This window comes from Pelodiscus sinensis, unplaced genomic scaffold, assembly GCF_049634645.1.
Source record: "Pelodiscus sinensis isolate JC-2024 unplaced genomic scaffold, ASM4963464v1 ctg75, whole genome shotgun sequence".
Taxonomy (NCBI): domain Eukaryota; kingdom Metazoa; phylum Chordata; order Testudines; family Trionychidae; genus Pelodiscus; species Pelodiscus sinensis.
In genome coordinates this window covers 173,525-201,109 of record NW_027465860.1, presented here as the reverse complement: position 1 = coordinate 201,109, position 27,585 = coordinate 173,525, and the positions used below count along the sequence as shown (strand labels likewise).

Genomic DNA, 27,585 nt, shown 5'->3' with positions numbered 1-27,585 from the left:
GGGCTATTGCGAGGCCTGGCGGGGGGGCTGCCCCACTCCCCCAGCTCAGACTGGGGCTGCGCTCCCGCAGGTCTGTGCTCACGTGGCGAGCTGCTGCAGCTTCACGCAAGAACCCCTCCCATTGGCTGAGGGGCCTGGGTCAGCTCGCGCCCATTGACTGACGGGCCGGACTCGGCGCGCTCCCATTGGCTAGATTTCGTGCCCGGCGCTCGCGTGCGGGCCAGTCGCCGCGGTCTTGCCCCTCCCCCTCAGTGGCCCGGCTCCGCCCCCCCAGGCAGCCTCGTTCGGCAGCCGCGGCCGGTGGCCGCCAGGAGCTGCCCCGGGAGTCGGGCTGAGCGCGCCGCGGGCCAGGTAGGGAGCGGGCGGGGTCCGGCCCAGCCCCCCAGCGGAGCAGGGAAGGGATGTTTTATTGCGATGTTTCTACTCTACCGAAAGTCCTAGTATAGAGATAATTGTGTCAGCATAAAAGGGTGTTTTCTGGGGTCACGTGTTTTGCTTGGCAAATCGCTATAAGCTATTTCCCTCTTTGTTCATATAAGCTGTGTATATAATAAGAGAGTTTGCTGGGATTGCTGCATTCGGAAACCTGTTCTTGTGTAGATCTGGCCTACGACCCGACATACTTGCGTCTTATAACCAGCTTAGCTATGTCAGCATGGATGTGAACACAAACCTCCAGACACAGATTTGAACTCAAAAATCCCAGCAGCTACATATAGAGAAGAGGACACGGCGGATGTCCTTCAGGGAGATGATGCACACTGGCAGAAAAATTCCCTCTTCTGGCATATGCTGTGTCAACAGTTAGGGTCTACCTGACATCAGTACTAGCCTCTGCTCTTTAGTGTAGGCCTTTGTCTGGTTGTAACTGTGATCTAACTGAGGCTAGTGTAAATCAGGAACCACTCAGTGACATCAGAGCAGCTGAAACCTCAGAATGAGATCACAAAGAGGCCCTGAACATTTGGTTTTCTATTGTAATTAATCACCTCATCTCTGCAACGAAAAGGACAAAAGCCCTCACCTGGAAATGTTGGGCTTTCGGTGGTTTTGCCAGGTGTCCTGGTTTGAACCGGATAGTCCAGTATTCGAGCTTTCTGTTTGGGAAACAAATTGAGAAAATAGAAATGTCCGGTATTTTCTAAATCAGATGGAATGCAGATTGTGATGTAATGTCAAGTGTGTCCGGTATTTTTGTTGAAACCATCTGGCGACCCTAGCTTTCAGAGTGTCTCAAAGAGTAACTGTGTCTAATGGCACCTGGCTGTCCAAAGAACGGCCACTGCCCTTAGTAGTGTAGGTTCTTCAGCAGGCACCACCCCAGAGGAAGTGGTGCTGGGTTCTCACTAACATATTCACGGAAATGCACATTTTTTCAAACACAGATCTGGGTCTGCCCCCGTCTCTGAACATGTATTTCTGTTGGCTCTCTTGGGCTATTTACGGATAAGACTTTCAAAGACCAGATACAGAATAGAGAGAGGGTAATTTTACTGATGTGCGTTACTGCCAGGAAGCACAGACAATTGATAGAGCACTGGGGTCAGACTCAGGAACCTAGGATTTCTTGCTAGGCACTACTGCCTATGCCTCAGTTTCCCCACACTTGTAATACATGGATTACATTGGCCTTTTCTGTGAGGCACATTGTGATGTATTGATGAAAAGGGCTAGGTGACAGCCAGGAGATGGTTAATTTATTATTATTATTATTATTATTAATAATAAACAGGCAATTTCATTTAACATTAGAGATGGTTGAAAAATATTTTTTTAATTCTGCTTTTTTATGGAAAATTTCAAAATGAAGATTTTCAAAAACATTCTTTAAATATTCTTCAGGTGATAAATAAACCTCTTGCTATCACTTTTTGTAACTTTTTGAAGTGGAGATGCAAGCTTTTAGAAAAGTGGAAGCAGCCCTTTTTCTCTAAATCTAACTGATATTTTAACAATAATCAAAAAGTCTGAAAAGTTTTTGTTTTGATTTTTTTCTTGTTGAAAGCTGAAATGTTATAACCAAAATACTTTGCTTCACACAAACTTTCATTTTGGTCTAAAAAGGTATTTTCTGTTGAAATAGTTCATGGGAATTATCTGAACTGGCATATGCTCAGCCCCTGGGATCATCCTCTGGAAGGTGGAGACTGGGGAGGGTTCCATAGACTGGTGAGTCACAGAGCCCAGAGGGGGCACAGCTCCAGGGTACTGCCTGGGCATAGGCTCAATGGCCCCTGTGCAGAAGAAGCCCAGTTTCCATGCAGCCAGGGCCCTGCAACCCAGGAAGAGGAGAGCTGGGTCTGGCCAGGAATGGGCATCATCAGGAGCGCCATGGAAACACAATGCTGGCATCTACCCTGCCCTCTGGACTGGCGCAGCAGCTATTCCAGTAACCATTGTGAAGCCAAAAGCCTCCATGAGGCTTCCCAGGGTATTTGCATGTGGATAGCTGCACCTAGATCCTTTTCTAATCAGCCTGCTCTTCTTCCCCAGCTGGTTCCGTGATGCTTTCCCAGCAGCCGCCCAATGACCCAGGAGATGATTTCGTTAACATGATAATCTCCTGGTAATTAGAGGGGAAGGACAGAAAACTCCATGACAATGGTCCCCGGCCAGACCATGTGGTTTAAGCTTTGCTCAAGGCTCCAGACAGAGGGTGATTTATTATAACCCCCCCCCCCCCCCTTCCAGAGATGCTAGCAAGCAGCTGCCTCCCATCCACCCTGAGAGGTAAGGAGGGGGGCAGGGAACTGGTAGCACTGTGTTTATGGGATGTTCCCAAGGCCAGGAAGGGAGTCCCTCCCAAGCCAGCTCAGAAGTTCAGGGGCATCCACTTTGGAGGTTAGACCAGTAGGTAAGACTGCCCTTGTAGGCACCAGGTGGGCCGTAGTGCCCCGGCCCAATGGAGGGGGGCAAATATGTAGTTTAAAGCTGTAACCCTGAAACTGTAATGAGGTGGGCTCTAGCCAGACACTTATGCTGTAGAGAGCACATGTTTTGGGATGAATCACACTTACAGATACACAGGGCCAGTGCAGACTGTTGTGTGGAGACCCCAAGGCCCCAAATGTGCTGGTGGAAGTTCAGAGGGACCTCTGTCTCCTGGGTCCAAGTTCTTCTCTGACTGGGGGCAGGTGAGTGGCAGGAGGAGGATGGAGGGGAAGTTTCAGTTTGCTCTGGTTGTACTGTGAAGATATACACTTGCTGTCCGTGCTCTTGTCACCTGGCTGGACTTGTGAAGGGGCAGTGTTGCGCTCTCCCCACTGCCTGGCACTGGCACTGTCTTCATTGCAATGCAACTAGGGTTAGCAGGTGGTCTTAAAAAAATACCAGACACACTTGATTGGGGGGGCAGGAAGCAGAGCTGGTTGGGGACAGCTGGGCTGGTCAGGGGAGGGCGGCTGGCGGGAAGTAGAGCTGGTCGGGGGCGGGGACAGTTGGGCTGGCCGGGGGAGGGCGGCTGGCGGGAAGTAGAGCTGGTCGGGGGCGGGGACAGCGGGGCTGGCCGGGGGAGGCCGGCCGGCGGGAAGTAGAGCTGGTCGGGGGCGGGGACAGTGGAGCTGGCCGGGGGAGGTCGGCCGGTGGGAAGTAGAGCTGGTCGGGGGCGGGGACAGCGGGGCTGGCCGGGGGAGGCCGGCCGGTGGGAAGTAGAGCTGGTCGGGGGCGGGGACAGCGGGGCTGGCCGGGGGAGGCCGGCCGGCGGGAAGTAGAGCTGGTCGGGGGCGGGGACAGCGGGGCTGGCCGGGGGAGGCCGGCCGGTGGGAAGTAGAGCTGGTCGGGGGCGGGGACAGTTGGGCTGGCCGGGGGAGGCCGGCCGGCGGGAAGTAGAGCTGGTCGGGGGCGGGGACAGCGGGGCTGGCCGGGGGAGGCCGGCCGGTGGGAAGTAGAGCTGGTCGGGGGCGGGGGACAGCGGGGCTGGCCGGGGGAGGCCGGCCGGCGGGAAGTAGAGCTGGTCGGGGGCGGGGACAGTGGGGCTGGCCGGGGGAGGCCGGCCGGTGGGAAGTAGAGCTGGTCGGGGGCGGGGACAGTGGGGCTGGCCGGGGGAGGCCGGCCGGTGGGAAGTAGAGCTGGTCGGGGGCGGGGACAGTTGGGCTGGCCGGGGGAGGTCGGCCGGTGGGAAGTAGAGCTGGTCGGGGGCGGGGACAGTTGGGCTGGCCGGGGGAGGCCGGCCGGTGGGAAGTAGAGCTGGTCGGGGGCGGGGACAGCGGGGCTGGCCGGGGGAGGCCGGCCGGTGGGAAGTAGAGCTGGTCGGGGGCGGGGACAGTTGGGCTGGCCGGGGGAGGCCGGCCGGCGGGAAGTAGAGCTGGTCGGGGGCGGGGACAGCGGGGCTGGCCGGGGGAGGCCGGCCGGTGGGAAGTAGAGCTGGTCGGGGGCGGGGACAATGGGGCTGGCCGGGGGAGGCCGGCCGGTGGGAAGTAGAGCTGGTCGGGGGCGGGGACAGTTGGGCTGGCCGGGGGAGATTGGGGGAGGCCGGCCGGTGGGAAGTAGAGCTGGTCGGGGGCGGGGACAGTGGGGCTGGCCGGGGGAGGCCGGCCGGCGGGAAGTAGAGCTGGTCGGGGGCGGGGACAGTGGGGCTGGCCGGGGGAGGCCGGCCGGTGGGAAGTAGAGCTGGTCGGGGGCGGGGACAGTGGGGCTGGCCGGGGAGGCCGGCCGGTGGGAAGTAGAGCTGGTCGGGGGCGGGGACAGTTGGGCTGGCCGGGGGAGGTCGGCCGGTGGGAAGTAGAGCTGGTCGGGGGCGGGGACAGTTGGGCTGGCCGGGGGAGGCCGGCCGGTGGGAAGTAGAGCTGGTCGGGGGCGGGGACAGCGGGGCTGGCCGGGGGAGGCCGGCCGGCGGGAAGTAGAGCTGGTCGGGGGCGGGGACAGTGGGGCTGGCCGGGGGAGGCCGGCCGGCGGGAAGTAGAGCTGGTCGGGGGCGGGGACAGCGGGGCTGGCCGGGGGAGGCCGGCCGGCGGGAAGTAGAGCTGGTCGGGGGCGGGGACAGCGGGGCTGGCCGGGGGAGGCCGGCCGGTGGGAAGTAGAGCTGGTCGGGGGCGGGGACAGTTGGGCTGGCCGGGGGAGATTGGGGGAGGCCGGCCGGCGGGAAGTAGAGCTGGTCGGGGGCGGGGACAGCGGGGCTGGCCGGGGGAGGCCGGCCGGCGGGAAGTAGAGCTGGTCGGGGGCGGGGACAGCGGGGCTGGCCGGGGGAGGCCGGCCGGTGGGAAGTAGAGCTGGTCGGGGGCGGGGACAGTTGGGCTGGCCGGGGGAGATTGGGGGAGGCCGGCCCGCGGGAAGTAGAGCTGGTCGGGGGCGGGGACAGTGGGGCTGGCCGGGGGAGGCCGGCCGGCGGGAAGTAGAGCTGGTCGGGGGCGGGGACAGTGGGGCTGGCCGGGGGAGGCCGGCCGGCGGGAAGTAGAGCTGGTCGGGGGCGGGGACAGTTGGGCTGGCCGGGGGAGATTGGGGGAGGCCGGCCCGCGGGAAGTAGAGCTGGTCGGGGGCGGGGACAGTGGGGCTGGCCGGGGGAGGCCGGCCGGCGGGAAGTAGAGCTGGTCGGGGGCGGGGACAGTTGGGCTGGCCGGGGGAGGCCGGCCGGCGGGAAGTAGAGCTGGTCGGGGGCGGGGACAGTTGGGCTGGCCGGGGGAGATTGGGGGAGGCCGGCCCGCGGGAAGTAGAGCTGGTCGGGGGCGGGGACAGTTGGGCTGGCCGGGGGAGGCCGGCCGGCGGGAAGTAGAGCTGGTCGGGGGCGGGAACAGTGGGGCTGGCCGGGGGAGGCCGGCCGGCGGGAAGTAGAGCTGGTCGGGGGCGGGGACAGTTGGGCTGGCCGGGGGAGGCCGGCCGGCGGGAAGTAGAGCTGGTCGGGGGCGGGGACAGTGGGGCTGGCCGGGGGAGGCCGGCCGGTGGGAAGTAGAGCTGGTCGGGGGCGGGGACAGTGGGGCTGGCCGGGGGAGGCCGGCCGGCGGGAAGTAGAGCTGGTCGGGGGCGGGGACAGTGGGGCTGGCCGGGGGAGGCCGGCCGGCGGGAAGTAGAGCTGGTCGGGGGCGGGGACAGTTGGGCTGGCCGGGGGAGATTGGGGGAGGCCGGCCCGCGGGAAGTAGAGCTGGTCGGGGGCGGGGACAGCGGGGCTGGCCGGGGGAGGCCGGCCGGCGGGAAGTAGAGCTGGTCGGGGGCGGGGACAATGGGGCTGGCCGGGGGAGGCCGGCCGGCGGGAAGTAGAGCTGGTCGGGGGCGGGGACAGTTGGGCTGGCCGGGGGAGATTGGGGGAGGCCGGCCCGCGGGAAGTAGAGCTGGTCGGGGGCGGGGACAGTGGGGCTGGCCGGGGGATATTGGGGGAGGCCGGCCGGTGGGAAGTAGAGCTGGCCGGGGGCGGGGACAGTGGGGCTGGCCGGGGGAGATTGGGGGAGGCCGGCCCGCGGGAAGTAGAGCTGGTCGGGGGCGGGGACAGCGGGGCTGGCCGGGGGAGATTGGGGGAGGCCGGCCGGTGGGAAGTAGAGCTGGTCGGGGGCGGGGACAGCGGGGCTGGCCGGGGGAGATTGGGGGAGGCCGGCCTGCGGGAAGTAGAGCTGGTCGGGGGCGGGGACAGCGGGGCTGGCCGGGGGAGATTGGGGGAGGCCGGCCGGTGGGAAGTAGAGCTGGTCGGGGGCGGGGACAGCGGGGCTGGCCGGGGGGAGATCAGGGGAGGGGCGGCTGGCAGGAAGTAGAGCTGGTCGGGGGAGGGAGGTCGGACAGACCGGGGCTGGCTGGGGTGGGGGAGCGAATTGGCTGGCGGGGAGTGGGACTGACCTGGGTACGTGCAGATTCCAGGGTCTACCCGTCCCGCGCACGGTCCCGGCGAGGCGAGTCCGGCTGTGTCTCCACCACGCGCTTCACCAGCGCTCAGGAGCAGGGCCAGGGCTTCCCCTCCTCCTCAGATGCTACCAGAGGCTCCCAGCGCTTATCACGCCCCGCCTCCCAGACACTCCCTCTGCCCCCGCCAGGCTTCCGTCCAGCGCCCTGCCAGAGAACCAGAAAATACCGGACATTGCACCTGTCCAATATTTTCTAAATTTTCTTTACCAGACAGAGGCCCTAAAAACTGGACTGTCCGATAGAATACCAGACAGCTGGCAACCCTAATGCCAACAGGCGTCAGCAACAAACCACCACCATTTCTGTGCCTTGATCCAAACAACTACCTGGTGCTTTTGTGCTGCTTTCCTGCAGCAAAAGTCCATGAGGATTGGCTCAGGCAGTCGCCCAGGCAAGGAAACAAACATTGCAAACAAAGGGGCCTGGCCCACAGCCAAGCAGAACAGCACAAGTTGGCTTGAGGAAGGACTAGTGTTTCGGGCTCCCACGCAGCAATTGCAAGCCATTGAGAATTCAATCCGCCCTGAAAGGAAAGAGCTAGTGTGTGCCTTGGACATCAGGTGCACCAGCTCCCGCTTCCAGAAACTCTGCGGAGTAGCGTGCTGGGGCAGCCATGTGCCTTGCAGAGCACAGGAATCCGTGTGCCTCCAGGTTATGCATGCACGGGCGTGGCAGGGGTTCTGTTCAGTGAGGCAGTGTGGTCTGTCAGCTAGACTCAAGAGCAGGCCTCCAGGGTTCCAGCCCTGCCTCAGTTGCTGTGGTGCTGGGTGAACTTGCACACACTATCAGAAGGCTTCAGTTTGTCCCCCACCTCCCAGTCATCTTTTCCAGGGCTGAACAATTAGCAGTATCTATGGGGGAAAGGGCTAAAATCAAACCCAGCCCTTTAGCAGAAATCCAGACCTTCCACCTACAGCTCCTGTGGTGCAGGCTGGGTGAGGCAGCAGAATGTTTAGCATATGCCTATGTGAAACCCGGGGAGTCTCTCAGGGGACTGTCTATACTAGGCATGAGGTCTGGGCTGACTGTTCTGCATTCTGCACAAAGCTCTTAGGGTGCTGCGCCAAAGCACGTCTGTTCAAGTAGCCAGACCTGATCTAGCCTGCGCAGTGCAGCTGTGGCTAGCCACCCAAGGCATTACCCAGGTTCCACAGGCTTGTACGGGGCTAAGCTGCCATAGACTGTCCCATCTTGCAGGGATCTGGCTGAGGCCCATGCCCAGAGAAGTACGTAATATTCATAATTACTGAACATCTCACACATTTCTCCATTGTCCCAAATTGAAAGTCTCAGTAGGGATTCAGTGGACTGGGATGGGCATTTGGATTTCACATGCTGGGCACCTGGTCTGAGCACTGGGCATGTGATTAGTACTCTTGTAAGACATCTGCCCCAAGATACAGCTAGGCTTCTCCATGACATCTCGAGAGCACCTTGTCCTCTGTGGGCTCCAGGCAACGCTGTGTGGCAGGCACTGGCCAAACAGCCACCTGCGCGTACTCTCCCAACTCCCTAGCTGCATTCCATTGCACACAGCCAGTGTGCCTCTCCTATAGCCAACGCCCACTTGGGCAGCATGGGGCCAGCTATACAGCAGGCGGGACTGGGAAGCCACATCTCTGGGAGGCCAGTTCTCAGGCTGGGTCGGAGCCCATCTCTGTATACGGGTTGTTCCAAGCCATCGCTGGCCCTTAGCATTTATTTAGCAAAGCAAAGAGCAAGCAGAGCACCCATTTGTCACCTCAAAAAAGATATTTTGGCCTTGGAAAGGGTTCAGAAAAGGGCAACTACAATGATTAGGGGTTTGGAACGGGTCCCATATGAGGAGACGCTAAAGAGACTGGGACTTTTCAGTTTAGAAAAGAGGAGACTGAGGGGGATATGATAGAGGTCTATAAAATCATGAGTGGTGTGGAGAGGGCTGATAAAGAAAAGTTATTTATTAGTTCCCATAATAGAAGAACTAGAGGACACCAAATGAAATTAATGGGTAGCAGGTTTAAAACTAATAAAAGAAAGTTCTTCTTCACACAGCGTGTTGTCAACCTGTGGAACTCCTTGCCAGAGGAGGCTGTGAAGGCTAGGACTATAATAGAGTTTAAAGAGAAGCTGGATAAATTCATGGCGGTCAGGTCCATAAAAGGCTGTTAACCAGGGGATAAAATGGTGTCCTTGGCCTCTGTTTGTCAGAGGCTGGAGAGGGATGGCAGGAGACAAATCGCTTGATCATTGTCTTCGGTCCACCCTCTCTGGGGCACCTGGTGCTGGCCACTGTCGATAGACAGGATACTGGGCTAGATGGACCTTTGGTCTGACCCAGTACGGCCGTTCTTATGTTCTTATGTTCATTTGAACTGATCTACCTGGATGGACTTTAGCATTCAATGAAAGGGCACTTCAGTGAGCAAGATAAACTTTGCCATTCTTCCCCTGTGGGGTACAGCTGTGCTCAAACAGGGCTTTGTGCAGAGTGGGTGGTCTGGCTGAATAACTGAGTGAAAATATAATGAATGGGTGTTGAAAAACACCAATATCTGCACAGTCACAGCAAAGGCTGAGCAGGATATCACTGAATTAGTCAGCCCAGCATTTGAACAGCCTTCCTATCTCCTCTGCTGCCAGGAGTGGCACATTCCAGCAATGCACAGTGCAAACTAGCACCCAAAGAAAGACAAACAAGCTAAGAGCTGCTGGACTGTGCAATCTGTTAAAGATAACATGCCCGGATATTTCAGAAAAGACACCTGTTCACTCCAGCCATCAGAGAGGGGATTGCTGAAACCCAACAAACTGAAAATCTACATGGGCCCTTAAAGGAATAAAACTACAGGGTTGGGGTGACACTTGTATGTTTCACGTGAAGCAATATTCTTTTAAGCAGGAATTGATCTATTCCTTAGTATTTCTCCCTAAAATTCGAGCAACACATTCACTTAATCTGAAGGCTGGATCTGGCAAGAGTTAGTATGGAGTAGTAAATATTAAACTAGCTGAACATTTTAGAGAACTGGCTGCATCTTTCTGGAAAAGAATACAGCTCTATTGTAAAGTTTATTCAGAAGGCACTACACAATGTGGCTGCGTCTACACTGGCATGATTTTGCGCAAATACTTTTAATGGAAGAGAGCGTCTATACTGGCATGTGCCTTTGCGCAAAAGATTTGCTTTTGCGCAAAATCTTGCCAATGTAGACACAGCCTGTGAGAGTCAAGCCCGTATCCACACAAATAGGCTGTGTCTACACTGGCCTGAATTTCCGGAACTGCTTAAAACGGAATACTATTCCGTTTTCAGTTTTTCTGGAAAAGGAGCGTCTACATTGGCAGGCTGCTTTTCCGGAAAAGCCCTTTTTACTAGTCACATTAGTAAGGACAGGAGAAAAAAACCGTTTGCATTCTGGTATATACTGTATATGCTCTTAGGACCTGACTCAGCAAGCGCATATTTAACGTTAAGGATGTGCTTACATCCCACTGATTTCAAGGACAATTAGACAACATGCATAGGCAGTTTGCTGAATTAATGCCTTATAAAATGACTTCTTGTGAATCACATGCAAACGTTGGTGCATGAGCTACTCACTGCAAATCCCTTTACTTGCTGCTTGATTGTAACTCTGTATATCACTTCAGGGCTGACTGTGATGGTGACTTTGTTCCTGCCCATTTCTGATTGACTGGTATCCGGTGAGGACTCATTGTTCTGGGTTTCCCAGCTGCAAGGAGGGTGCTGTCCTAGCCAGTGGTATTTCACTCACGTGCCGGGTTTTGATTGCCACTAGGAGTCCAGGCCTCGGGAAGTTGACATGACGTTTATTTTTACCACCTTGCAATATCTCAACATTCTAGTGACTTGTCCAGGCCTTGCCATGTTGTAACTGAACCTACACTACCAGTAAGGGAGGGAGCACTAGGTACGGAATTTAGAAGGAGTATTAGAGGGCCTTAGGCAATTGCTTAGTCTGCTTTTGCCTGGCACTGGCTCCACTACTATGGCAACCTGTTCCTGGCCGCGATGTGCAGCCAGTGCTTGAGAAGAAGCCAACAAATCTGGTATGAATCTTTCTCCTACCAGCACTTTCTAAGCTTTGGTGACTTCAGGGAAAGGAATGATCTTTCCGATCTGTAACAAACCACGACTCCAGCCAGGCTCCATCCGTCGCAGTTTGCATTTCTAGCTCTTCGATTTGCCAGTTTAGTAGAAATAAGCAGAAGGATAAATAGGGAGCAATTAATTGTTAGTGGTGGAAGAAATGGTGGGTCTGTTAAACCAGTCTGGCGTAACTCATTTGAAATAATATTCCTGCCAGTGTGGCAGGCCACAGCAAGTATTACTTCAGCATTACACGTTCTCGCTCTGTGTCATTTTCTCAGCTATCTGGGGATCATGGGCTTGTCTGGATTTACCACAGGCAGCTTCCTTCACTTCCCTACCAGAGGGTGAAATGTAGCTACTGCTACAGGGCTGAACTGGAATACCCCATGTCCATGTGTGACCTTTTCAGTGTGCTGCTGTGCCAGAGCACTGGAAAAGGACAGAGGCGGAGAGCTTCCAGGACAGGAGCCTCAAGTTAGTCTCCTCAGCCCATACTTCGACCCCTAAGAAGGACTCCAATTGTAAAGGTGCAGCACAGCCAAAGCTCCCTCTTGAAAGCAACGGGAACGCCTGCAGGATTGGATCTCAGCATTAGGGTCGAGGCACCGTCCAGAGCTCCCCGTGAGCTCCATTCTAAGTGGCTTCAGGGTGGTAGACGGCTGCACAGGAATGCTCAGGCAGCAAAGACACCAATGTGAGGGTGAGATACTGGGGCACTTCACTCCAGCTGGACAGGGCTGCTGGTTTGGAGCAAGCCGATGAAGCTCCTAGAGCTCCAAGCCATTCTGACCATCCTGCAGTGCACAAGCCCAGAGCTTGTGGCTAAGTGACAGTACAGCAGTCTGGTGTCTCAGGCCAGGCTGCCAATGGGAGATCGGAAGAAAGCTCTCCTGCTGACATAGCGCTGTTCATACCAATGCTTAGGTCGACCGAATTTACATCACTCGTGAGGGTGGCTTATGCACACCCTAGTGACCAAACTTATGCTGGCATAAGCCGTGTAGAGGAGTCCCCTCAGAGTTCAGTGGCCTCGGCAGCCCCAGGCTGCAGTGTTCTGCTGTTAGCCTGTACGGCTCTGGCCTGACTTTCCACTGCCCCTGCAGCCCGGAGAGTCTCTGCCTGTGCAGTGTCACAAACTGCCATCCTAATCTGTAGCACTTCTCACCCACTTTGCCAGGGTGCACATGATCTGCACAAGAGGAGGCCGGGGAGAACCACGCCCAGCTATTTCACACGTTGCTGTTTGATTCTTTTGTCCCACACCCTACACTGGAACACCACCTTAGCAGGAAAGGGTCTGGAGCAACCCTGGCCCAGAAGTGGTTAACCCCCAAACTCATTCATTCACTGTGTAAGCTGATCAAGAGTCACCAAACAGCAACTGTTTCACCAACAGCTGCTATTGCTCTCACAGGGGAATATAAGGACCAAGAGGGCACCTGGTGGAATTTTCCAAAGTCTCTAATCTGAATCTTCAGCTACTTAAAATGCCATTAAAGAGCTGGCCCCAAGGGGCAAATTCCAAAACCGCTGAAGACAAGGGAAGTTTTGTCACCAGTGAGACCAGGGTTTTACCCCGAATATATGATTCCTATCAGTGATAAAAGGTATTCTACAAGAGGGACTTTGTAAAACCATGTAGAGCCATTGTACATACCGTCCCGCTGGATATTTGCATCCGTAGATACCCCCAAACGGCACAAACAGAAAAGTATTGTCATCCTTTGAAAACACCAATTCCTGCATTTATCCAAATCCAAATAAGCAGAACCCTTCTGCTTTCTTAAGATCTGCAGCATTCATGATCTTTGCTGCATAATCACTGATTTATTGCTTAGTGTGTAGTGTTTAGCCTAAACCTTGCATGGGCATTTGCCTTTTTCCAGTAAGCTTGGGGCTCTGCTATAACAGCTAACTCTCTGACATCTGCGAGTCCGGTCATCTGAAGAAGTGGGCTCTGCCCACAAAAGCTCATGATCCCATCTACATGTTTTGTGAGTCTGTAAATGCTACCAGCCCATTTGTTGTTTTTTAAGTTTATCTCTGACATTAGTTTATGACACTAGTTTATGCAGCACCATCATGTTCTCCAACCTTTTGTTTGTATGCCAAGTTATGGGCATTTTTGGAAGCAATTTGAACACTATGCCCTTGCTTTTCCCTCTAGTTCTTAAATTGTTCTTCTGACACGCAATAGATAAAGGGCTGTTCTACTCTGGAAAGTGCCAATTAAAATGGCTCTTTCTTGCTCGATAAATCTGTTCCCTGTGCGTATTTAGAGTTAGAGCACCTGAGAATCTTACAGGTCATGTGCAAGAAGGAAAAGGAGACAGCTTCAGTCTCCTAGCCCAGTGTAGGACCTCAGCCAGCAGCTTGCATTGATGTCAATGGCCAAAGATCTGTTGAGGCCACTTGTGCAGGACTGAGCCTCAGCCTGCTGGCCTGGCCATTAGAAAATCCATCTTTCCTTCTCACTTGAACACCCTTTGTATTGTTCCCTGTGTCGCCCCCAGGTAGAATTTTGCTTGCTTCGCAACACTTTTTCAATAACCAGGGCTAGTCATGGTTCTGTCTAGTGAGCCAAAAAGGAGTTGACGTGAGGAGGGAAATGTTGAAAAATGCATGAATCACTGACTGAAATGTTAGCCAAGGACAGTTAGTATCTTTCTCTTAGCCTGGCTGGAGCTTTCCAAGTAGGCAAACCAGTTCTGCAGAAAATGTCCTGGGGGGGAGGAGGAGCAGCCAACCTAACTGATGTTTGCAGTGTGATGTTCTGGAGCCATGGTGGGCCCAGGATATTAGGGAGAGGAGTTGGGTGTGGCAATTTCTTTTATGAGCCCAGCCTCTGTTGGTAAGAGACACAAGCTTTGGAGCTTACACAGGGCTGTTCCTCAGACCAGTTTCTGTTCCCCCCCGCCCCCGGTCACTCTGAACTTTGTGGCTTTGCCATTGCCAAAGTCCTTTGATTTGGTAACAGAAAATTAACAGTGCATCAGCCTTAAACATTCATCTAACCAATAATTAATTTCCAGAATGTGAATGAAGTAAACTACACTCAGGCCTGCCCCCTGGCATTTTCCCTTGTCACTGACTGGTAACTCAAAGCAGAACATGCATCGAGTTACCCAGCCAGGGAACTCTTTCTTGGTCTATCTTGTCTTGTTTGCCTTATCACGTGTTATTTTTTACCTGCTCTTTCAAAATCATGCCTGTGGCATTTAGAAGAAAACATGAACCATTCTACAAAGTGACCAAAAGGGGCATTGTTAAAAAGAAATAGGCTGGGGGGGGGCTAGCAGCGCCAACCCCTGCTCAAGTTTGCAAAACTCACGAGACTGGCTTGAACTGCTGAGATTTTAAAGGCCATACATAGTTAGGGGAAAGGGCAGATGGTAAAGGTGGCAGAGCCCTAGTGAAAGCTCTTTGTCCACGAGGGGGGGGTCTCATGTCCCGGCTGAGTGCCCAGACCACTGGGTTACTAGCTGTGAGAGAGATTTTCTTCTCCCACCATGCCCAGCTAGAACAGCAGCAGCACCTAACCTCAAGAGATGACTCAGCTGCATCCCAGGCAGGTGGTGGTGCCTGCCCGCACACTAGACTTAGATGCCTGTCTCAGCAGGGGGCTGGGCTTTGGTCCCTACCCCTTGGTTTGGCTCCATCCCCGGCTAACTTAGGCAAGGAATTTCCTAGAGTACTGGCCTTGTGGAGCGCATTGGTCCCCATTCACTGCACAGGGAATGAAGGCTGTGAAGGCTGGTGAGCTTCTCTGTGCATCTAGCCTTGCCCTCTTCTCTTCCTACTCCATCCGCACCCTCACATCCCCACGGTGCTCAGTGGAGCCCAGCACCCAATGTCTTACACTCTTCTGTAACAGTCACCCTGTGGTCCCTTGGCCCTGGCTCCCCTCCCTTTTCTGGCACTTTCCCCTGGCACTCCCACTTCCCCAGCCCCACGTAGCTAGCACAATGGGCAGGATTTCTCCATGCCTGAGAAATCAGCTTGAAAACCATGTGGCCAGCACCAGAGGCACACAAGCCAAAGTGGCACAAAGCCAGGGCCGGTCAGAGGCAGATGCAGCCGGGCATGACACACGTGGTGCTTTTGATCATGCAAGACTACTACGGCACGAAGCTGCCTTCTCCCCCACAAAGAACCAGGGTGCAGGATCCTCGTCTGTGAGGCGGACACACCGGGTGCAAGTCCCTGGGCTTGCGGGGGAGGTGGGCGCTCTGAACACCAGGCTATTGGCTGCGCTGGGATGTGTCGAGCTCCTGCTGCAGAAGGGGAAAAGGTTTCCTGCACTAGGATGGCCGTGTCCTGCCCAGCACCGGTGAGGTTTGAGGGAGGCAAGGCTGGTGGCTGGTGTGCAGGGAGGGCTGGGTGTGTATGAAAGGGAGCTCGGGGTGGGGTTGCCAGGTCTCCGGTTTTGAACTGGCCACTCCAGTATTTGCGCTTTCTGTTCGGCAACAGACAATAGAACTGCCTGGGATTTTCTAACTAAGCTGGAATGTCGATTGGGATGTCATGTCGAGTGTGGCCGGGATTTTTGTTGCACCGTCTGGCAAGGGAGCGGGGTGGGAGTGAAAGGCACGGAGCGCTCTGCTGGGGGATGTTTGAAAAGGGCAGGGAGAGATGGAGGTCAAGGCACCAGGCAGCTTCAGCGCCCATTCGCTTCCGTTCCAGTTGTCAGGTCCCTTGGAGCCAGCAGCAGCCTCTGCCAGGGCTATCGGGAGCCGTTCTCACCCTCTCCTGCCTGGGGGCCTAGACCTGGCTACAGGACTCCTGGGGCCATGCTGGGAGTCCAGTCCCATTCCACACAGTCGGCTTTGGTTGGCTTCCTATACTGCCTCCCCGTGGCTCAGGGGCTCCAGGCAGGCTGTAAGCCCTCGTCTCAATCTGCCTGGTCATTGGCCCCCTTCCCCAGCTCCTTCCCTCCTTCTGGAAAGGCGTCAGGCCCTGAGACAGAGGGTGGCTGGCCCACGGCTGCAGCGGGACAGAGAAGCTGAGATGAGCCACAGACACTCCTGCCGCCATGGTCACAGAACGCCCACAAGAGCAAAACCAGACGGGCTCATCTGCAGCCTGCCAGCGCAGTGCTGGGAACCCAGTGGCACAGCTGCGGGCTGGTTGCGCCTTTGAGCACTCGTGCAGTCTCTGTACATCGCTCAGGCCTCTGCCTCCGCCTGGCCTGGGGCGGACGCCTGCGATTCTCCCCGTGTCTGACCAGGGTCCAGGGGCAGCACGCTGTGTGGTAGCCGGGGGGGCTCTCAGCAGCTCTGACGGGATTTGCACCCTGCTGGTCTGTGCTTCGGGAGCTGAGTCTGGGGGCGGCTTCAGCGACATAGAACAGCCTTTCAAAGGAGAGAACGCAGCAGCAGCAGAGAGGGCAGCCTGCACGCGCACCCGCCTGCCCTGCCTTAGAGACCTGGCTCAGCCTGACACCCCAGAGCAGGGCTCAGGCCACTTCCATACTGGTTTTGGAACAGCGTGCCCGGCCAGCCCAGCCAGGATCAGGCCCCGTGGCACGAGCGCCACACACGGGTCAAAGGCCAGTAGGGTGTCCAGGTGTCCAGGTTTGACCCGGACAGTCGGGTATTTGAGCTTTCTGTCCAGGAAACAAATGGGGAAAATACCAGACACAGACATGGCGGATATTGTCTAATGAAGTAAGTTTTAGTATTAGCAAGAGTATCAGGACCTAGTTGTGAACTGCCTGGCTGGTAGATATGCTCATGCTGTGTGTGTCACACTGCATGGGCATGTCTGCCAGGCAGGCAGGACGGAGCTACACAGTGGAGTGGAGGGGAGGATGGAATCCCCAGGGGCAGACTCACCCGTGTGCCACGCCGGGACCGTGCGCGTGACAGGCAGCACCCTGGGATCTGCGTGCGCCTGGGCCAGCCCCGCTCACCGCCAGCCAGTTTCCCCCTGGCCATCCCTGCTCCCCCTGACCTCCTCCCTGCTGGCTGGTTCCCCTCCTGGCCAGTCCCTTTCCTCCCAACCCCTCCTGGCCAGCCCCGCTCCCCTCAAGCTCCTCCCAGCCAGCCCTGCTTCCCGCCTGCCAATTTTCCCCACCCCCCCCGATATTCCCCCAGCCAGCCCCACTCCCCCCAACCCTCTCCTGGCTGGTTCCCCACCCCTCCCGTTCTGCGATCACGTGTGTCCAGTATTTTTTTGAAACCCATCTGGTAACCCTAAAGGCCAGCCCCGCCTGGAGAGTAGCTCTGTTCCTCCTGCCTGGCCCTTCTTTTTCCTCCCCCGTGCCAGAAGGAGGAAAGCGGCATCCCCCGGGGAACCGCGTCACTGGGCGCCTGTTGGCCATTTTCAGGGCGTGCTGCAGTTGGGCAGGGTTCGCATGGTGCAGCACCGGCAGCTCACGAGAGGGTATCCCAATGGGCAACCCATCCCAGGGCATCTGCCTGCCAGTGGCACGGTAGCAGGCGCCCTTTCCCTGCAGAGGGTTGGCTGCTTAGCCATGAAGGGGTGTGCTGGGGAGGAGATGGAGCCGCTTCTAAACCCACAGGCAGCAGGGCGTCCGGGGTTCCCCTAACCCCACGGTGCGAGCTGCCCCACCAGCCCAGTCCCTGCATGAGGCCAGGGTGTTAGCATGTGTGGGACCAGCCCCACTGAGGATGGGCTGCCAAACTGGGCCCTGTGTACAACGGGCATTGTTCAGCAGCCATACACGAGACTGGGCTGGCCCTGTGCTTGCAGCCCACACCTGGAGGGGTGGCTTTAGCTGCCACCATGGGCAAGGGGTGATCTGCTGCCTTGGGAAGCCTCGCCCCTGAGCTCTGCGCCTGCTGCCTGAGAACGCGCCACTTCCACGCCCACTGGAGCCCAGTCTCATTGTGGCTGCAGCCTGTGCTACATGCCTCTAGTCCCCCGCCCCCACGCATCCCCCAGCCCTGGAGTGCAGATGCCAGGCAGCATGGCACCAGCGCACCAGAGGCCCAGCCACAGCATGCCAGGAAGGCAGGCAGCATGGCACCTGCAGCCATGCTCGTGTAACCCGCATGCCTAGTGTGGGTCACTGGCCCACGCAGTGGCACCGAGACCACAGCAACAGCGAAGAACAAGAGACCTTCACCGCATGGGCTGGGAGCCAGCTGGCTTTTAGCTCAATGGGTAGCGGCTCCTGGACTGAGCGCCAGAGGTCCCAGGTCGAAATGCACCTGGTGGCGGTTACACTAGCACAGGGGAGGAACTGAGGGCAGTCACGGCTGGCTGTTTGGGGCGACTCCCACTGCTCAGGGTTGCCATGCTGCATTGTAAATGTGTTTGCCCACTTTGGTATCTTCCATGCCGTCCAGTAAAATGCCTTTGCCTCCTTTCCAGACTGGCTGTAGGGCTTAAAATCTCCCAAGCTGTGTCTACACTGGGCCACTTATTCCGGAAAATCAGCCGCTTTTCCGGAATAAGCTGCGAGCTGTCTACACTGGCCCTTGAATTTCCGGAAAAGCAACGACGCTCTACTGTACAAAATCAGCCGCTATTCCGGAAAAACTATTCTGCTCCCGCTCGGGCATAAGTCCTTATTCCGGAACACTGTTCCAGAAAAGGGCCAGTGTAGACAGCCCAGTAGTCTTTTCTGGAAAAAAGCCCCCATCGTGAAAATGGCGATTGGGGCTCTTTTCCGGAAAAGCGCGTCTACATTGGCCACAGACGCTTTTCCGGAAAAAGGGCTTTTCCGGAAAGCAGCCTGCCAATGTAGACGCTTCTTTTCCAGAAAAACTGAAAACAGAATAGTATTCCGTTTTAAGCAGTTCCGGAAATTCATGCCAGTGTAGACACAGCCCCAGGGTATTTCCTGGAGCCCCAGGGCTTCTGCCCTGCCGGGGCACCCGGGCTTGTGACGTCTGCCCCAGAGTTCTGCTCTGGATGACTGCAGTGTTAAATAACAAAAGGCCTACAACCACTTCACCATGCCGTGTAAAAGCCAAAATGCCCAGCAGGGCCAGGCTCTCACCCAGCATTACGTTTTGTTTGTCATTCTTCGGCCCGTTTTCAGTCCATTTGTGCACGTAGAGCCCAGGGCTCTTTCCGACCACAAGGCCCTCTGCTAAAAGACAAGCATCTTATGTTTCCGATGTTTGGAAATGTTTCTCCTTTTTGGCAGGCTGCACTCTATAAACCAGTGCTGCTTCTTGGGTTAGTTCCACTATTCTCCAGGGCCCTGGAAGATTTTCCCTTCCTATTTATTCCATTCCTTTACTGGGAACTGAAGTTAGTTAATAATTTACTGGCTGCTAATTGCCAGAGTCACCCTTCTTTTATGTTTTGATGACCCGTATCCTAAAGCCTGGGGTCAGGAGGAGGAGGACGGATGTGTTTACTTTGTTCTGCTGTGGGGCGTTTATGCATTTCTAGCACAAAGTTTTAAAGTACTGCATTGTACTCAGGCTAGTACAAATGGACCTCCTGTTTTCCAGCTGGCTTGCTTTGGAGCATAGGCAGTGCTCCAGCATGATCAACATTTAAAATCTACAAAAGCTTCAGAGGGAGAGCTGAGTTCGTCTGTAACTGGAAAAATGTACAAAACAACAAATAGCGCTGTAGAGACTAACGCAACGTGGAGATGGTGTCATGAGCTTTCGCGGGCACAGCCCACTTCTTCAGCGGGGCATAGCTGCAGTGCTGAGGGGTATGAAAACCCACCTCCTCCCATGCCAGAGCTGAGCTGACTTGCCTCCACAGCCCAGCTGCCAGCACTCAGGAAGGGGAAGCTCCTGTAGAGGGTGTAGGATGCATCTACCTGGAGGTGTGGTGCTAGCCCTCTTAGCCCCTGGCTATTGAAAGACAAAGCAGGTGCGAGAACATCTGTTATTGGACCAATTTCAGCCCTGCAGTGTTCAGCTCGCTCTGCTGGCCACTGGCGTGTCACGGCTCCTGGGCTAAGGGCCGAGGTGTCTGAGAATGCAGGAGCACAGACTGGGCCAGTCTGGAGCTGTGGGGTGGGGGGTTGCATGTAGCCTATATCAGTTCATCGTTTAATCGGATACACCATTACATCCCTACAGGAAATAGGGTGGGATCAGCTCAGCCACAGGAGAGATTCCTTGACGCTGAGCCTTGCCAGCTGCTGAGAGCAGACTAGAGAAAAGGCATCAGAACCCCCTCTCCCTCTGGGATGTTTCAACCCTGCAATCAGCAGCTCTCTGGCCAAATGCACAGCTCATGTTCAGGTGCTGGCCCACAGAAGAGCCCCTGGGGAATCCAGGGGACGGAGGATGAAAACGAGGGCTACAAACATGCAGACGAGCCCTGCTGACCTCTGCAATTGGGATTTGCCTTGCAGGTGGTAAAACGTTGCCCACGGATCTGGTATAAGCAAAGCCTGTTATTCTTAGAATATGCTTGGCCCACGGCTCATGGCTCCACCGCAGTCTTCAGTACAATGGATTGAAGTGTGGCTCGAGATGCCTACTCACCGATGACCAGACACGGCTCTGAACAGTTCCTGTCCTCCTTCGAGCGCAGAAGAGCAAGAGCTAAGGCCGTGATCTCAGGTGCTCACCTTTTTCTCTCTGCAGAGCGGAGCTCACAACTGAGAGCAGGCTTGGGGAGAGGGCTGTCCTTAGAAGTTTGGTCCCCTCTGCAGGGGGATGGGGCTGGCCCTTCCACTTGGGGTGGGGAGGAGGGGCTGGGTGGACAGGAGCAGGGCAGGGAAGCAGCAAAGATCAGGCCCACCCTCGCACTCCCCAGCCGTGGCAGGAAGAGACACTCCACTCCCATCTCCCAGCTGTATCGCTCGAGGGAGGCTTTGAGCAACAGGTGAAACTGGCCCGCACACTCACCAGCCGTGGCGTGGTGTTGGCTGGGGCTGGGTCCTCTGCTTCCCTCTGGAGAGTGCGGGGGGACTCGGCTGCTAGCAGCAGGCACCCCCCACTAACCCTGGGTTGTGTTACTCAGAGGATGGGCTGGAATGGGCGTGGGGCAGGGATGGCCCTGCGGGGTGCCGCGTGCAGGGGGGCAGCCAGGGACCGGGGCTGGCCAGTGCAGCAAGCGCCACCCCATACACAGCTGCTGGTGGCACAATGCAATTTGGTGCCCCAAGTTCAAGGGGCCCAACCTGGCTGTGCCTGTGAGTAGGGATGCTGCTGGGCGAGCTCTTCTTTTACTCCGTCATCAGACAATCTGGCAGCCCCATCTCAAGAGACGCAGGTGGCAGGTGACTCCCCAGTGACGAGGAGTTTGAGTCTAGTTCGAACAAGCACCCTACAGTCTGATCACTGATCCCCAGTCCTTCCCCTGACAGGCCAGGTTCCCCTGCCACAGATACGTCATCCTCAAAGGACCAAAGCCCCGAGTGCTCCATACAACTATGCTCTTAGCTTCTGGTGTGCAGTGGGTAGACGTGCGCCTGGGTCTCTCAGAGTCCTTGGAGATTTCTGGAACAGCATTATTGATTGCCAAGATGGTCATTGGCTGAAAGTCCAATCAGCACCTACTGCAGTCAGAGGGAGCTCAGGAACACACCATCCATCTCTAGGCGCTGTTTGAAAGATTCAAAATGATGGGCTCAGAGTTCCATCATCTCCAATCCAGAGTCAGGACTTGGTTAGACACCCTGACCCTTCGCTCTGGTAGGAGAGAGACTATTTTCTCTAATTACTGTCATTTCTATTCGCCAGTTTTATCAAGCCTTAAAACAAAGCCAGCTAAAACTTGAAGGCATCTCTTCTCCCTTTGATGCAAAGCCTCAATTTTCATGGATGCTACTGGAGATTACTTTTGCATGGAGAGAGGAGGTTATTCCCCTTATTTTATAGGCATCAATAATATTCATATAGACACTGATGAAAGCTTGTCCTGATATTCCCGTAAGATAACCTGGACTGTACACTTCACAAACAAAGAAGGAGCTGTGATCTGCCTCTGTAACATAGTATTTTGCTCCCACTAGCAATGACAGATCAATGGTGTCTATTAAAGGTGGTGAAGCTAAACAACATGGATTTACGACCTTTCAAACCAAGGACAAACTGAACCAGGAGGCAGTGATCAATATCAGAGCTTGGGAGACAATATAGCTTCTGACTTATAGCAAACATAAATCAAAGGAGAGCACCATTGTATCCAATTAATGTGTAATTCACCAGAACAGAGGAATTGCATTTGGAAGGAGATCAGTGGAACTGGAAGTGACCAGAATAAAATAAGGATGTAAATTAATTGCCATAGGATACAGTGTAGGATAGGAAGTGTCCAAAGAGTCAGTGCAGTTCAAATAATCAGTGTTTTGGGGTGCTAATTCAAGTGGAGGGGGCCTGGAAGTCTCTGGGGAAAAGGAGTTCTTCAGGAGAGTTTCAGCATCTGGGAAATGGTTACTTGTCTGTGACCGCAGGTCTTCTACAGGGACTCTGCACAGTCTCTGCAGCTGCACAGTTGGGCCCTCCAATCAGCATGAATGTGCAGAGGCCACTGAAAGAAGTGCCCGGCTCAGATGAGTAGCCCTATACAGAGCAAAGCATTATTCCTGGAAGCGAAGCACTCACCAGTGTGCATTTAGCACAACCATCAGGCCCAAGAACAGTTCATTGAAGTCCAGCCCTGGCTGAATGCAGCAATTGCAAAGATACGTGAATATTTCTAAAGTTAAAAAGTTGCTTAATTTTTTCCAAGCCTGCCATGGAGTTTGGATTCACTTCGGGGCAGACATTTTGCCCAGTTCTTATTTTATCCAAGCTTCTCTCTAGCAGGGCTTGATGATATTACTACCAAAATAATTCTAAATTCAGAGGACCCGTGCACTCTGATCCAATTCAGGATCCAGACTCTGTCTCATTCATGTCTATGTCTAATATACTCATGCCATGGGAGTCCAAAAGGACAAAGTGAGGGCAAGCTGGAGTCACAAGCTAAAGAGATGGGCTGAGTTTTGAGCTGAAACATGAACATCAGGAGAAGAAGAGCAGGGAGACAGACCCCAGCATCTGTCACACACTGTGAAAGAAACCCAGAGAGGCAGGAAGAAATCTGGCATTTAAAGAGCAGAGAAAGAAGCTGGAGAGTGGGGCAAAAATTAGAGAGGTGGTGGGCCTGAGAGGAAAGCAGAACTGGCTGGAAATCTTCTGACAGAAGCAGCTGAGTCAATGGCCTAAAACATTTCATCACACCGATTGCAAATTTGCCAAACCAGTTCTTAGTTTGGTCACATTTCACAGTTTTGTTTTACACCAGTTTCAGGTTTTCTTCCAGAAATACCATGTTTCCAAAGCGAATCTCTTTGATTTCATCAAAGAGACTTAACTACCTGTATCCTGCTTCAAAGACATTTTAACACCAGACTTGAAAGAGAATCCTCTGAACTGTCATTCATGCTTAAATTTGACACTTTACACCCAGTTCTCAACAAAGATGCTAATTATCTTACCCATTACAAAGATAGCTTCCCCAATTATCACCTCTAATATCATTAGCTCACAGACATTTACCTACCTCCCTCATCCCCCCTCTCTTCTGAAATTTGATTTGTCCTTTTCATATGTGTTCATGGATGGTCATGTCAGTTTTCTTCCACAATTTGATCTGAGGAAGTGGGTCTGGCCCACGAAAGCTCATCACCTAATAACCATCTTGTTAGTCTTTAAAGTGCTGCATAGTCCTGTTTTTTTGTTTAATCAAGAATGTCAGTGGTTTGGGATTTGTTCCAAGATGGAACTGAATGGAAAAGCTAGAGGTAAGAGAGGCTCTGATGTGGAAAAGAAGCCCAAGCTCCTGAAGATGGTGACAGTGTTCTCTTTTCGTGGGGCGGGTGAAGTTAGGGGAGGGAAAAGTTTTTTGGAAAGATGAAATTTAGGGAGTGTATGAAAGAAGGGAAAGGGGATCAAATTTTGTAGCAGAATTTTTGAGTAACATCTAAGACAGATGATAACGTGGAGGTGATAAAATAAAGACTAGGATGTGTGGGAGAAGAGACAGTTTGGCATCCAAGCACTCCAAGGCTCCTGCTAGAAGACAAGTGAGGTATGTAAACAAAGTGAATATACATCAGAAAGGAGTTAGTCCAGGAAGAAATGAAGAAAATGGAGGATGCAGTAGTCAAGTTGGGGAAGGAGTATCCAATCAGTCACAAAAACAAAGTTGCTGGTACTTTTAGTGCATAGTGCACTTCCTGAAGAGCATCTAGGGTCCTCCTTTGCATACACACAGTTTGTCCTGGTGGGAATGGAACTGTACATTGATGGGAAAACACAAGCAAAGATGTTAGCAGTGATTACAGGAAAAAGGGCTGGTGAAACTAAATACGAAAGCAATTCATGTTGGTGAAAGAGGTCATTGCTCAAGACTCCGAGTCTTATGGACCCCTGCACTATGGTGGAAATGTTGATGAGAATCACGAAAGAGCAGGGAGTCCAGGATCACTGTGGATTTTTTTTCTGTTCTAACTGTGGCATTAACCCAAACTATAGGTTCAACCCCATATTCTAATCCATAAAAGAGTCTAGAACATTATATTTCTTTTCCCCTGGGATGTTGATACATTGTTTTATAACTAGGGAATTTCGATGGCTAGCTTTACATAATGACTATCTTAGCAACAGCTGCTACCCAAAACATTCCAAAAAAGATTTGTGGACGTGGCACATAAACACTAAAGGATAAAGAGTACTGAGTTTCATAAAAAAAATCCTGAGTTCAGGAGCTCAGCAGTCTCTGAAGAACTCACAAAAAGGTACTCAGTTATTGCACAGACTTTGCTCCTGGAAGATTCTGGCTTCAGGCACATGGTTTGCCAACATTCCAGGGGAAAGGAATGCCTTTTAATTATTCAGCCCCAAAAGTCATTACATAGAATTACGAGCTCTGAGACCTTAGTATCGTGCTACAGCCTGTTTTGTTTGCTGCTGAGTGAGGGCCTTTGTGATGTATTCATGAGGGCGAAATCCAGTGGCCAGAAAGGTGCATTAGGTGCTTGTGTGCATTTCTTATGCTTATGTGGAGGTGAGGCAAGGAGGGCCTGGGGAGAGAGCCCACACGATATTCCTGAGAAATATCACAGTAGCTTCATCTCTAGGAACTGGGACGAGTACCCTTAGAGGTACTCGAGACAAGTCTGGGGGGTACGTCAACACAACTGAAATTTGGAGTAAACTGATTTTTTGTTTAAGTTTTACAGCGTTTTATCATTTTTGTACTTTTTACACCCAAAAATGTCATCACCTGCCTGGCTACAATTAAGTTGTTTAAACAAATAGGTTGCAATGGTAGAAAAAAACCCTGTGTGTGTCTGAAAACTGTAGGCACTGGGGGTACTTTTTTTTTTTTTTATTAAAGGGGTACTTGATAAAAAAGGTTGAGAAACACTGGTCTAGCCTGCATCTATTTGCATGTCCACATGCGTTTCCTAGGAAACAGCGCTTTGTCCACATATTCATTCTGCTGATACCATTATTGGACCTAACCAAGTGAGTTATAAGATCAAGAACACATATTCCTGCGCATCCAGAAATATAATCTATGCTATCGTGTGCCGAAAGTGTCCGTCTGCTATGTACATTGGACAAACATCTCAGACACTGCGCCAAAGGATTAATGCCCACAAAACAGATATCAGACAGATATCAGTCTGGGGGCGGGGCCACTGACCGGCAGGAACTCAGCTGGGACACAGAAGTGAGCGGCAGAAAACTCCTCGGGGTCTCCGGAAAATCCTCGCGCGGCCCCTCTGGGCTTGTGAACGGGACGCAGCAGAGGCAGCCGCCCCCCCTCCCCCCCCACCCGCCTCACGCTCCCCGCTGCACTTTCGAAGGCAACAGCAGCATCAGCCTGTCCCGCTGCCAGTCCCCGCACAAGCCGGCTGGGAAATTTGGTGTTGGGGGGAGCAGACTGCATGGGGGGGAGAGGAGTTTGGTGGTGGTGGGGGATCAGACTGCATGGGGCGGGGAGGAGTTTGGGGGGTAGGGGATCAGACTGCACGGGGGGGAGGAGTTTGGGGGGGATCAGACTGCACGGGGGGAGTTTTGTGGGGGGTAGGAGATCAGACTGCACGGGGCGAGGAGTTTGGGGGGGATCAGACTGCACGGAGGGAGGAGTTTTGTGGGGGGTAGGAGATCAGACTGCACGGGGCGAGGAGTTTGGGGGGGATCAGACTGCACGGGGGGAGGAGTTTGGGGGGGATCAGACTGCACGGGGCGGAGAGGAGTTTGGTGGTGAGGGGGAGCAGACTGCACGGGGCGGGGAGGAGTTTGGGGGGGAACAGACTGCATGGGGCGGAGAGGAGTTTGGTGGGGGGGATCAGACTGCACGGGGCGGAGAGGAGTTTGGTGGGGATCAGACTGCACGGGGCGGAGAGCAGTTTGGTGGGGGGGAGCAGACTGCACGGGGCGGAGAGCAGTTTGGTGGGGGGGAGCGGACTGCACGGGGGGGAGGAGCTTGGGGGGGATCGGACTGCACGGGGCGGAGAGGAGGTTGGGGGGGATCGGACTGCACGCGGCGGAGAGAAATTTTGGGGGTGATCAGTCTGCAGGGGGCGGGGAGGAGTTTGGGGAGGGGAGCAGACTGCATGGGGCGGGGAGGAGTTTGGAGGGAGCAGACTGCACGGGGCAGGGACGAGTTTGGTGGTGAGGGGGAGAAGACCACTGGGGGAGAGGAGTTGGGGGGGAGCAGACTGCACGGGGCGGAGAGGAATTTGGGGGGGGTTCAGACTGCACGGGGCGGAGAGGAATTTGGGGGGGTTCACACTGCATTGGGCGGGGAGGAGTTTGGTGGGGGGGAGCAGACTGCACGGGGCGGAGAGGAGTTTGGTGGTGAGGGGGAGCAGACTGCACGGGACGGGGAGGAGTTTGGGGGGGAGCAGACTGCACGGGGCGGAGAGGAGTTTGGTGGGGATCAGACTGCACGGGGTGGGGAGGAGTTGGGGGGAGCAGACTGCACGGGGTGGGGAGCAGTTTGGGGGGGATCAGACTGCACGGGGGGGAGGAGTTTGGAGGGGGATCAGACTGCACGGGGCGGAGAGGAGTTTGGTGGTGAGGGGGAGCAGACTGCACGGGGCGGGGAGGAGTTTGGTGGGGGGGAGGAGACTGCACGGGGCGGAGAGGAGTTTGGTGGTGAGGGGGAGCAGACTGCACGGGGCGGGGAGGAGTTTGGTGGGGGGGAGGAGACTGCACGGGGCGGAGAGGAGTTTGGAGGGAGCAGACTGCACGGGGCAGGGACGAGTTTGGTGGTGAGGGGGAGAAGACTGCACTGGGGGAGAGGAGTTGGGGGGGAGGAGACTGCACGGGGCGGGGAGGAGTTTGGTGGGGGGGAGGAGACTGCACGGGGCGGGGAGGAGTTTGGGGGGGAGCAGACTGCACGGGGCGGAGAGCAGTTTGGTGGGGGGGAGCGGACTGCACGGGGGGGAGGAGCTTGGGGGGGATCAGACTGCACGGGGCGGAGAGGAGTTGGGGGGGGAGCAGACTGCACGGGGCGGAGAGGAGTTTGGTGGTGAGGGGGAGCAGACTGCACGGGACGGGGAGGAGTTGGGGGGGGAGCAGACTGCACGGGGCGGAGAGGAGTTTGGTGGTGAGGGGGAGCAGACTGCACGGGGCGGAGAGGAGTTTGGTGGGGATCAGACTGCACGGGGCGGGGAGGAGTTGGGGGGAGCAGACTGCACGGGGCGGGGAGGAGTTTGGAGGGAGTAGACTGCACGGGGCAGGGACGAGTTTGGTGGTGAGGGGGAGCAG

General features: G+C 55.0%; 1 long non-coding RNA gene across 1 annotated transcript; it reads left to right on the top strand.

Moving 5' to 3' along the window:
• Positions 1 to 25,704, top strand: LOC142823994 (uncharacterized). Its single transcript, XR_012899051.1, has 3 exons — positions 1 to 351; positions 2,494 to 2,730; positions 7,033 to 25,704. It is a non-coding gene; the product is annotated as an uncharacterized LOC142823994 (long non-coding RNA).
• The last annotated feature ends 1,881 nt before the right edge of the window (positions 25,705 to 27,585 follow it).